Source organism: Hemiscyllium ocellatum, chromosome 10, assembly GCF_020745735.1.
Source record: "Hemiscyllium ocellatum isolate sHemOce1 chromosome 10, sHemOce1.pat.X.cur, whole genome shotgun sequence".
Taxonomy (NCBI): domain Eukaryota; kingdom Metazoa; phylum Chordata; class Chondrichthyes; order Orectolobiformes; family Hemiscylliidae; genus Hemiscyllium; species Hemiscyllium ocellatum.
This window is the reverse complement of record NC_083410.1, coordinates 28,893,279-28,905,453: the sequence shown is the minus strand read 5'-3', so window position 1 is coordinate 28,905,453 and position 12,175 is coordinate 28,893,279. Positions and strand designations below refer to the sequence as shown.

Below are 12,175 nucleotides of genomic sequence, written 5' to 3'. Positions count from 1 at the left end.
TACAATGACCCAGCCTCTTCTCCTCACTAAAGAAGGGAAATACAAATATAAATGACCCTCTAAGAACAGAAATTCATCCTTACCTGTATTTTATTTTGAAACTGTGCCCTCTAGTTGTATATTCCCATGTGAAAGATTACCTGTATTTTATTTTGAAACTGTGCCCTCTAGTTGTATATTCCCATGTGAAAGATCATCCTTTCAGCATTTATCCTGTCAACTCCTCCATCCCCTCCAGAATCTTATGTTTCAATAAGGTCACCTCTTATTCTCCTTAACCTCAATGAGTATTGGCTCAACCGGCTCAACATTTCCTCGGGGATCCACACATACATATGTACATTTGTAATAAGACTCCCTACTGCTATACTCCACCTTCTTTGTAATAAAGGCCAACACCCCATGTGCTTTCATTTGCTTTATCTTCGTGATGATGTTTTTGTGAATCCTACCGTTGTAGTATAATGTTCTGTAATTTTCCCCATTACACTTTTGTTAAATATATAACAATCTTCAAAGGGAATTGCAGCACTTTGGGTACAGAGTAAGAGAATGGGACTAACTGTTTCAAAGAACCAGTTTACACAGGTCTACATATTGATTCTTTACTCTCTTTTTATCAGTTGAAGAAACCTCCACTTGGTATAAATGTTATTCCGCTGTTCCTTGATCAGTGTTTCTAGAACAATTTCCATTTGACTTATTTTGCTGAAATGGAAGCCTGATTGAAAGGCTGACTATAACATAAGCCACCATCAAAGCTAAAACCAGAGAGAAAGAATTAAGGTAAATTAGGAAGATGTGAATCAAATGGATTTTAAAATATCTCTGTACTGTCCAGAGAGATACAAGACCAATTCCGTGAATCATTCTATTGATAAAACCATTTCAAGTCTTTTAAAGTGTTTGGATTTTGAGTCGCATTTTAAGAGGGGGCAACGTGCTTTGAAATATACGTTCATTACTCTCTAGGTTGGTGAATCTGTCAGCTAGGAGAAAGTGAGGTCTGCAGATGCTGGAGATCAGAGCTGAAAATGTGTTGTTGGAAAAGAGCAGCAGGTCAGGCAGCATCCAAGGAACAGGAAATTCAACGTTTCGGGCATAAGCCCTTCTTCAGGAATCTGTCAGCTAGCTTTACTTAAGGAAAGGCTTTGTTCTGATGCTCGCTCTATTCCAGAACTGGACTAGCTCCAAACCAATGTTATATACAGATTTCATTAATCACTCTGCACATGACCTGGTGTCTCTGGAGATTTAACATGACTTTTGCTTGGAGTCTGCTCGCTTACCATAATCTACCCGTGTTTGTCGCTTTTAAAAAAACTAGCAGATATTCTCAAATTTCTGACAGAAACGAACCCTTTCAGCAAATGATACCATCCCCACCCCAATCTACTGTATTGGCTTTGTTTGTTGAGAAATAAGGGTATCTTTCTCTTAGATGCAATGTATTAGGCAGTCAGACACTGTCTCTTGCAAAGTTGTGAGTGGTTAATGTGAATCTTATCTGAACTATATAACCGTAAGATGTTTTCCATTAAGCAATGTGTGTGTGTGCCTACATATACGCAGCATGTTGCCATTAGAGTGAACAGGAATGGACAAATTCGAGTTAATGAAATGTTTGACATTCCGCCTGCAGGGAGATAAATGCGACCGCCATTAAATGTTTTCAAATATCTGTCTTTTCAGAGGCTGGGTTGGAAGCACGTCAGATGGTGGGAAGGCTGTAATATGTCCTCTCCCTCACTGCTCTCTCCAGCTTCCAGCAATGCATTGACCCGCTTGTCTGCAGTTCAGCTTTTAACTGGGTTCGACAGCAGCTCTGTGCCATTTTGAGAAATTCCAGGGTTTAGTCTTCTCTCCCTCTCTGTGAGCCGCGGCGTTTCATTGAGGAACAAAAACTGGAGAAGCGACCGCGCTTTAGAAACTTTTTGGATGATTAGTACAAATGTATATGGACAGAAGCTGCTGGGGCCCGAGTGATATTGGAGACTTGACATTTGATCGTAAGTACGGCTGTTATATGCCATATGTTTTTGTTTGCGTGTGTTTATATTTTCTCAAAGAAAACTTCACGGAGTTGAGGAACTGCACCAGGATCAGTCACGTTATACTTGGGTTAACTGTACGAGTTTCTGTAAGGCTGTGAGAGATTAGAAAATAAATCTGAAATGTTGAAAATCGGAGGTTTGGACCATGCAGATTAGCATCTGAGTGCGAGCATTCAGTCATTAACGCCGCCAACCACCCCCACCCCTCCAATCTCCTATGCTCTTTCGCCGAGGTGATTTTTCTAAACCAGGGTTCACTCTGATCAGCAGATCCCTTCGAACCTCTCTCGATGAACCAATCGTCTGTTCAATAGGCACTGAGTGTTAGCAGGCTATTCGACTGTGAAATGCATCGTAGCCAGCATTAATCTTGTCCTTATTGCACACTTTCAAAGCGACTAAAGACCTGAAGCTGTAACAGTGGCCGCTTTCTCTGCTCTCTGTGGGCTAGGACCATGGGACCCGCTAGTAATAGTTGGGAGTTTCTTGGTCAGACCCGGGATTTGCTGCAATGGACCATTCCGTTACATTCCGTGTTTAACCCGAAGAGCCGCCAAGAACGTTCTCGTTTTGTTTCCTTACATCAGGAGTTGATAACAGTCAAGTGGTAGCACTCATTAATATCATGTCCTTTGCTCACAACATATTAACATTCAGCCCCACCACCTTTCATGCAGGATCAAAATTCCAAGAAAAGTTTGGCTAAAAAAGTATTAAATAGCTGGCCATCTGTGTAGAAGTTGTTTCCAATGAGCATTCTTGCTGCAGTAAAACTTAATTTGCAAACTCATATTCTCGTGAGGATATTTTTGGCTTCTCTCTTTGCAGGAACCAATGAAATTGACTGGGGGAGGAGGTACAAGCACGGGCCTGTAGTCAACAAGAGGATTGCACTTTGCTCTGATAAAAAAAAGCTGGCATTTCCGGTCCCATCATTGACTCTGTTATCACACATGTCTGTAATTTGAATAACAATGAGGTTTGCACCATGCATGTCTGCCTGGTGCTCCCAATGACAAAAGGCTTGAGAATAGTGAGGAAACAGTGTTGGTTTGATAGATGGGGTGAATAAAAAACATTCTTGTTGATGTGACAGTGGAGCTAGTCATGGATGGCTCTGCAACGTGTTATGTCTGGATTCAGCCTGTAATTATCTTAAACACAACTGTCTGCAATGCTGTTGGAGCTGACAATTACAGCAGAGACAAGCGTAATAAGAAGTTTGGAGTGGGTAAGAATGTTAACGCGAACCTCGAAAATATCCCTTGTGTATGATGAGCTCACTGCTTTGAGCTGAAACAGATTATTTCATTGCAGTATACCTATTCAAACTGCCTGCCCCGCTCCAATGTCCTTCATCCCCAGGATCTGTGTCTAGGATGGGGAAGGGCTGTAGATGTCATATACGTGGACTTCATTAAGGCATTTCATAAGGTTCCCCATGGTAGGCTGGTGGAGAAAGTGAAGTTGCATGGGGTCCAGGGTGTACTGGCTAGATGGATAGAGAACTGGCTGGGCAACAGGAGACAGAGAGTAGGAGTGGAAAGGAGTTTCTCAAAATGGAGAACTGTGACCAGTGGTGTTCCACAGGGATCCATGTTGGAACCACTGTTGTTTTGTAATATGCATAAATGATCTGGAGGAAGTTATAGGTGGTCTGATTAGCAAGTTTGCAAATGACACTAAGATTGGTGGAGTAGCAGATTGAAGGGGACTGTCAGAGAGTGCAGCAGACGATAGATAGATTGGAAAGTTGGGCAGAGAAATAGCAAATGTGAGGTGATACATTTTGGAAGATCCAATTCAATAGCAAACTATATGGTAAATGGAAAAGCCCTGAGCTAAATTGATGTACAGAGAGATCTGGGTGTTCAAGTCCATTGTATCCTGAAGGTGACAACAGAGGTGACAATAGAGTGATCAAGAAGGCATACAGCATGTTTTCCCTCATCGGACAGGGTACTGAGTACAAGAGTTGGCAGGTCATGTTACAGTTGTTTTGGACTTTGGTTTAGCCACATTTGGAACACTGCGTACAGTTCTGGTCACCACATTACCAAAAGGATGTGGGTGCTTTGGCGAAGGTGAAGAGGGGGTACACCAGGATGTTGCCTGATATGGAGGGCGCAAACTATGAAGAGAGGTTGAGTAGATTAGGATTATTTTCATTCAAAATATGGAGGTTGAGGGGGTCTTGATTGAGGTCGACAGAATCATGAGAGGTATAGACAGGGTGGATAGCAAGAAGCTTTTTCTAGAGTGGCAGACTCAATTACTAGGGGTCACGAGTTCAAGGTGAAAGGGAAAATGTTTACGGGAAATACGTGTGGAAAGTACTTTAGGCAGAGGATGGTGGATGCCTGGAACACATTGCCAGTGGAGGTGGTAGAGACGGGCATGATAGTGTCATTTATAATGTATCTAGACAGATACATGGACAGGGAGCAGAGGGATACAGGTCCTTAGAAAATAGGCGACAAGCTCAGATAGAGGATCTGGATTGGCGCAGGCTTGGAGGGCTGAAGGGCCTGTTCCAGTGCTGTAATTTTCTCTGTTCATTTTGTTCTTTGGTAGTAGTTTTTGATGGAAATTGCATGTTGGGTGAGGTTTGGTTGTACAAAAGTGAAATCCAGCAAATACTGGAAACCAGACATCAAAATAGAAAATGCTGGAATACTCAGCCAGTAGAGAAAAATAGTTTCAGGTTGATGACTTTCCACAGAATTCTGAGTATTACTCTTTGCTGACTTCTTTCTCCCGCCACATATGCTACCTGACTTCCAGAGTATTCTGGCATTTTCTGTTTTATTTCAGGCTTAGTTGTGATACCTTCCGCTGGGAAGATATAGAATCATTCCTGCCTTTATATAAGATAGTAAAAAATGAGGTCTGCAGATGCTGGAGATCACAGCTGCAAATGTGTTGCTGGTCAAAGCACAGCAGGTTAGGCAGCATCTCAGGAATAGAGAATTCGACGTTTCGAGCATAAGCCCTTCATCAGGAATAAGGATACCTGAAGATAAGTCACAACTACATGCTGAAAGAGATTCCTTCCTAGTCTTTGCTCAAGTATCCATGAAAATCTGCTTTCACATTCACATTTTCTTCCTTGATAATTGTATTCGTCTCTAACGTCTTCCATATAATTTCAACTGAAATTCTGCCCTTCGTGTTATGGATCCAGCCATAATTATAGGCATTTCCCAGACATTCAACATTCCTTGGACAGTTACTCTGTCTGTATCTTAAGATCCATTACTCCATGCCATGTGCTGCCACATGTACACTCTTCGATTCAGAAACACCAACTCACTCTATCTTAGAGGTCCCCAGGTTCCCAGTTTCATTTCACCCTTTGTTTCACTTTAAGAAAAAACTTTTCCCCTTCATTACAGAGGGACTTCAAATTCCAACAATTAATGGGTCGAGTTGCTCCTCCTGCCCATTCTTCCTTTTGACTCTACTGCTAATCTTGCCTCTTGCAAACATTCATGACATTCTCCAACTTTCCCTTTTCTGACGATGAACCATGAGTCCTCAGCAAAAAACTCCACTTCTTTCCTTTAAGCCCTTATGCCCTCACCTTCATGAATTTTGAGCATAACTTTGTACTCTCCTTTAGGCAGGACTCCATCCCCTTCTTAGTGAACTCTTTCACCTCTTCAGTGTTTGCCACCACCTTGACTCTGATGATCTTCCCTCTACAGTTTCTCATGTCATGGTTCCCCAATCTCAAACAGCATACTTCTACTTCCTTCCCAAGATCCAGAAACAGTACTTCCCCGTTGACCTATTGCTTAGTTTGTTCCTGACCCAATGAACTGATTTCTTTCTAACTTGACACTTTCTATTATTAAAGGATAGGACACTCTGGAGGCAGAAAGCATGTTTCCTCTGATGGGTGAGTCCTGAACCAGAGGACACAGTTTAAAAATAAGGGGTATGCCACTTCGAACAGAGTTGAGGAGAAACTATTTCACCCAGACAGTGGTGGGTGTATGGAATGCTCTGCCCCAGAAGGCTGTGGAGGCTTAGTCCCTGGATACTTTCAAGAAAGAGTTGGATAGAGCTCTTAAGGATAGTAGAATCAAGGGTTATGGGGATAAGGCAGGAACAGGATACTGATTGAGGATGATCAGCCATGATCATAATGAATAGTGGTGCTGTCTCGAAGGGTAGAATGGCCTACTCCTGCGCCTATTGTCTAATGACTACTTTTTATTAGCCCTTGTGCAGACTCTTTCTCGTATAGCTGTGGCATCTCTGATGCCCTTTGTCACTTTAAAAATTCCCAATTTCATAGCCCTGTCTCCTCTTCAACATGGATGTCCAATCTCTCTGGACCTCCAACCTACACTAGGATGGTCTCAGGAATCTCTGCTTCTTCCTTGAATGAGGTTCAAACACTCCCATCCTCCACTTGACTTAGCTTTTCTTCATTCTGAACAACAATTTCTTCAACACCACTCATTTCCTCCAAATACAAGTTGTTATTATGGGTACTTGTACAGGTTGAAGATATGCATACCTTTTTCTGCATACGACACATATTTCTTGTGCATCTTATTCAACTCTTTTTTTTCCAGTACATTGGTGCCAGAATGGTGTCATATCCTGTTATTGTCCTGAATGAAAAGACTTCATCACCATTGCTTCTAAATTCCTCCACCTTTGTCCCATCTTCACATAGTTTATCTCTGACAATTCCCTCCCTCAACTTCTCCTTCTCCACTTCCAGTGATGAGATTGCCACTCAATTCATTATTAATTACCTGACTCTCCTAGCCATTTCAACTATACTTTCTCACTCAGTGCTTCTTCTGCCTCCATCACTGCTGTTCTTATGATGCAACCCTCTAAAACAGTATCTCTGAGCCATCTTCTGGTTTCCTCAACCAAGGAGTTCTATCTTCGACTCCATCATGATTGCCAAGAGCCTTGACTGTCCTCATTTCCTGAACTTGTGTTCCCAACCCTTCCCAGAACCATAATGGAGCTTCCCCTCTCCTCATTTTTGACCATAACTGCCTCTATATTCAACAATTTCCCACCATTCTGGCCACCTCCAAATATATCTTCCCATTCCCTTTTATCACTCCAGAAGGGTCATTTCATGCCTGATATCCTGGCCCGCTCCTCAGTCATCATCCACACCATATTCGCATCCTCCAACATCTCTTCAGTGCAAATGCAGGGGATGTAACAATTGCCCTTTTATTTCCACTATCTTCACCTTCCAAAGACACGACACTCCTTCCAGGGGAAACAGCAATTTACACGCACATCTTTCAATCTAGTCTACGATCTTCGCTGCTTGCCATGTGATGTCCCCTACCTAAGGGAGCCAGAATGCAAATTAAGGTGACCTCTTTGTGGAACATCTCCATTCTGTTCTCATGTATGACCCTTGCTCTCACTTTGTCACCTCTGTCCTCAATCTACTGCACTGTTCCAATGAAGTTCAACGTAGGCTTAAGAACAGCACCTCAAATTTTGATTAGGACCTGACTGCCTTCTGGATTCAACACTGAATTCAACAATTTAAGACTGTAAACTCTTGATCCATTTTGTTTCCATTTCTTTGCTTTTTAATTTTTTTTAGACAGTGGCTTATTCTCTCTCAGTAGCTCTTTTGTTTCTTGCTCCATCACCAATCCCTTTGCCCTAGAGGACTGATATTTCTGTCATTCAATCTCTCCTATCTTCCAACCTATCACAGGTCTTTCTTTTGTCCTTGTCCTGCTTTCCCCAGTCCTGATGAAATGTCATGAACCTGCATCTGTTTCTACACTGAGTGCCTAACCTGCAAAGTATTTTCTCTCATTTTCTGTATTGACCTTGAAAAAATTGATATTTTAAGGAAAGATGGTGATGTGTAAACCTCCATAGTTCATGTACACCTGAGACCAAAATAATAGAACAGTATTTGGAAGCAGTTTTGAATCTGTTTATAGTTAATGTTGTTTAGCTTTAATGGTAGAAGTGATTTCATTTGTGACAATCTGTTTTGGTACATAACTGGTTTTATTATAAAAATTGTGGAGACTCAGCCAGTTAGTTATGGCTAAGAAACAGAAATCTGCAGATGCTGGAAATATAAAACAAAAAGCAAAAACAGCTCATTTATAGCGGCTGAATTGAAAAAGAATCATGGGCAGCTGCTATCTTTGCATATTTGCAGCCCCTCTCTGGACACTCATATATAAACTAGGAGAAAGTGAGGACTGCAGATGCTGGAGATCAGAGCTGAAAAATGTGTTGCTGGAAAAGCGCAGCAGGTCAGGCAGCATCCAAGGAGCAGGAGAATCGACGTTTCGGGCATAAGCACTTCTTCCGGAATTTTCGGGCATCAGCCCTTCTTCACTCATATATAAAACCTAACCTTATGGAAATCAAAATACAATCATAAGGTTGTAATAAAAATGCCCAAAGTTCAACTCAGTACTTGTTCCATTTGTCTTTGGCTCCCTTGTTGCGGTTACTCTCATTGCTTAATCTCTTGCTTTGTTCTCTATTTGTTTGCTTGTTTTTCTAATTGCTATTTCCTCACTGTTTTACAAGCCTATATTTGTCTACCTGGGTTTGCTTTTCTATCTGCCTCACTCTTCCCTACTTCTCTTTTGCCAAACTATGCTTCTCTTCAGTTTGCACCAATCATTGATGTTTCAATGGTAGCATCCTATTGTGCTCTGACTCCAGATATATTACACTTCACCTTGAGACTAAACTGAATAAGGCTCTTCCAAAAACATTTTAAACAAACAAGTGAGAATTTTGTTTATAATTCAAAAGGAGAAATAATTTAAATGTGCATATATTGCGGCCCATGATAAAAAGTAAACTACCCTGTGGTCCACCAAAACAAATGCTTCTCAGCATTTGTTCTCTATCTCTTACATATCTCCGCTGTAGCGGAGAATATATAATGTACACTAAAGACAGAATCTTCCAGAGCCCTGAGTGATGTGGGCTATGGCAAGATGTATGGCACAATTGGCAACAATTTTATGATGAGGGCCATCTTGAAATCAAAATCATCACATGCCATCTTTTATATTTTTCTCAGGTGATGTCGCCAGATTCTTGCTAGGCACTTGACACTCCTTGTATTTTGTTAAACATCTTTGTCAACATCACAACTCACGTTAATAATATGCAGACTCCTATCTTACCAAACTCACCAATCAAACTTGATGTTGGGAGAACTCGATATGGAAACCAGAGTGCATATGTGGCTGGTCAACCCGCCACTTACTCCAACAGCTGACTGTAGCCAAAGGATAGCCCTGGTCATAATCAATGGGCATTATCAGAACACATCTCTGTTTCCCAGGAATTGACATTTGCTATTTGCTGACCAATCATGCCTAACCTGATACTTCAATTATGCATTGGCATTGCACTCTGAAAGCACAAACTTGCATTGTAGGGCACACAAGCAACCAACATTGATAGGCTGCAGCAGCAACACAAACTAGACTGGTAACAATACAGGGAGAGCCAGTTGCTATCTTAGCACTCCTTATTTAGCACCTAACAGCAGGCTTGTAGCATCTCTGCCATGTTTTGCCTCATGATGCCAGTCACACAAATAGGCAACTTGCCTTGGTGCCAAACAGTCCTTAGTCCTTAGGGGATGCACATCTTGCTGTGTGGTAGTGTGCTATATTAACCTCACACCTGCTCCATGTGTTCGCAGCTTAGGGGGCTGCAGAACTTGCTGTTCATAGCGTTTTTTTAAAGGGAGATAACATTGGTCACAGGCCCCATGCAATGTACAGTTCCCAGGTTGCCTTCTCCTAAACCACTGCACAGCATTGACCCTCTCTGTCACATGTCTTTGGCACAGCCACTGCTGGACAACTCTGACAAGGTGGCTCAGTGGTTAGCATTGCTGCCTCACAGCACTAGAGTCCCAGGTTTGAATCCAGTTTCGGGTGACTGTGCAAACTCCACACAGACATTCTCCCTGGGTTTCCTCTGGGTGCTCTGGTTTCCTCCCACCAAAGATGTCAGGTGAATTGGCCATGCTAAATTGTCCATAGTGTTAGGTGCATTGGTTGAGGGGAGGTGGTTCTGGGTGGGTTGCTCTTCAGAGGGTCTGTGTGGACTGGTTAGGCCGAAGGGCCTGTTTCCACACTATGGGGAATCTAATCTAATCTAAACTAGATCTTTGAGCACAGAAGAAGCTAAACATTAGGCATTTGAACAAGAAAGTACTAAGATGTTAACCAGGACCCAATGCCATGTGTATGCTTTGCTCCCCCTGCTTGTAGTTACTGCAGTGGGCTCTCCATCCATTGAGCCTCATGGGTAGCCAGAAACTGATACCGGCTGATAAGAAACTCCATATCCGGTGCTACCAAAGTGCCCTGAGCATGTTTTTCTCTCTCTCTCCCTTCCATAAAATCTCAGTGCACTCCCTGGTTCTGTAGCTGGGGTGAGAGAGCCAGCTCTGCTGGGAAGATAGTTGGTCCTGATGCTTCATGGGAAGAGCCTGTGGTGCTTGTATTTAGACAGGCCAAAGCTATGCTGATGGTTTTCTTTCCAGACACACGTTAATTCTCCTCAGCCTACACCATTTGGAGGAGAACAGGCAGCCACCTCTGCAGTGTCCTGAGTAGACAGAGGGTTTGTGTTCACTACCTGTGTGCCTCTCAGTGTTGCCCTGTCTCCTTGAGGATGGGGCACCTGGACCTGTAACCCTGGGTTTGCTCTAGGGTCTAAGGATTGGGACAATGGGAGTGCAGACATAGAGTCATAGAGATGTACAGACAGATCCTTCGGTCTAACTCGTCAATGCAACCAATCTAGTCCAACATGCCAGCACCCCGCTGAGTGCCAGTGGAGTGGGCTGTCATTTCTTCCTCAGCCAGCTGTGGAATTGCCACTGTGAGGTGCTCACCACATTGTACTCCCACACACTGTCCTTCGATGATTTCTCCCAAAAGTGTCTGTCAGGGCTGGTGGGTGGTGCAAGAGACAGCCTTGCTGATGTTTCCTCTTGAGGCCTGAGTATTTTTGTCCTGAAAGGTCCACAGCCAACCATCTCTCACAGATGTCATAGATCCTTCGGAAGGATTATGGGGCATCCAAGACAGAAGGGAGAGAAGCTATTATGGTCAGTCATTCAAGTCACAATGGTGTTAATGGGCGACTGGTGGTGGCATGCAAAGTGGTACTTACTCATTTGATCGGTCATGGATGTCTCACTATCTCCACAGGAGCAGTCCTGTAGTTCTGCAAGGGTCAGGAGTCTAAAAGGGGTGAAGGCATGGGTGTCAGACACCTCTCAACACTATAAGCTCTCTCTGCCCTTTTGTGGGCTGTTTTCTCTTGTAATGAGAAAAAGGGAGTGACTGAGTAAAATTACAGTGAGTTGCGTAGCTGTCAGTGTTGAAACAAATGGGGCAAGATAATATACCAAATGAGGAACAAGGAGGTGACGTACAGGGCAAAGCAGGATTGATGGTATGGAAGTGAAGGAGGAGAGAAGGTGAGGAAAGATATCATAGGCAATAGTGGGAGTGGCAGAGCATGAGCCTTGAAGGGAGCAGTGACAGATAGAGAGTGAGTGTGATGTAGCAGAGAGAAGAATGCACTATGTACTCTGGCATAGCAGGTAAGGTATTGCTCTTTCTGCACTGCTGGCCCTGACACCTGGGTCAGTGCTGATGGTGCAGTATCTTCTGGTTGCCCTCTGGGAAGAGGACACTTCTTCATTTGTGCCTCCAGATCCCTGTCAAAGAATCATTATGCCACCTTCTTTTTCTCCGATAACATGTACAAACCTTCGTGTCGAACAGGGTAGCTTCAGATTACCAGTGTTCATCTGGGTGTGTAGCACCCTTTTAAAGATGGCGGGGATGCTGGTACTTTGGCAGATATCCACTGAGTGCTAAGTTAATTTGGAAATGTTATGTGGTAAGATGGGGCAGAAATTAGATGTGAGAAATGCCGTTAGTGCTGGGTTTGTAATTAATGTGGTGAGTTTAGTAAATTAGGGCAGAAAACATCTCACTTTGAAAAACCCTCAAGAAACTCAAAACAACTTGGATGTAGTCAAAAAAGATAAGATTCATCTACAAGGCACTGAAGAAATTGTTTCTTTTCTGCTGTCT

The 12,175-nt window shown here is 42.9% G+C and overlaps 1 protein-coding gene across 1 annotated transcript in view; it reads left to right on the top strand.

Annotated features, from left to right (window-relative positions):
- The first annotated feature begins 1,603 nt into the window (after positions 1 to 1,603).
- The window catches only part of LOC132819389 (stonin-1-like), a 104,725-nt gene continuing 94,153 nt past the window's right edge, over positions 1,604 to 12,175 (top strand). Inside the window, exon 1 of the mRNA XM_060830873.1 lies at positions 1,604 to 2,009. The gene's annotated coding sequence lies outside the window, so the exon portion shown is untranslated. The remainder of the gene's footprint in view (positions 2,010 to 12,175) is intronic.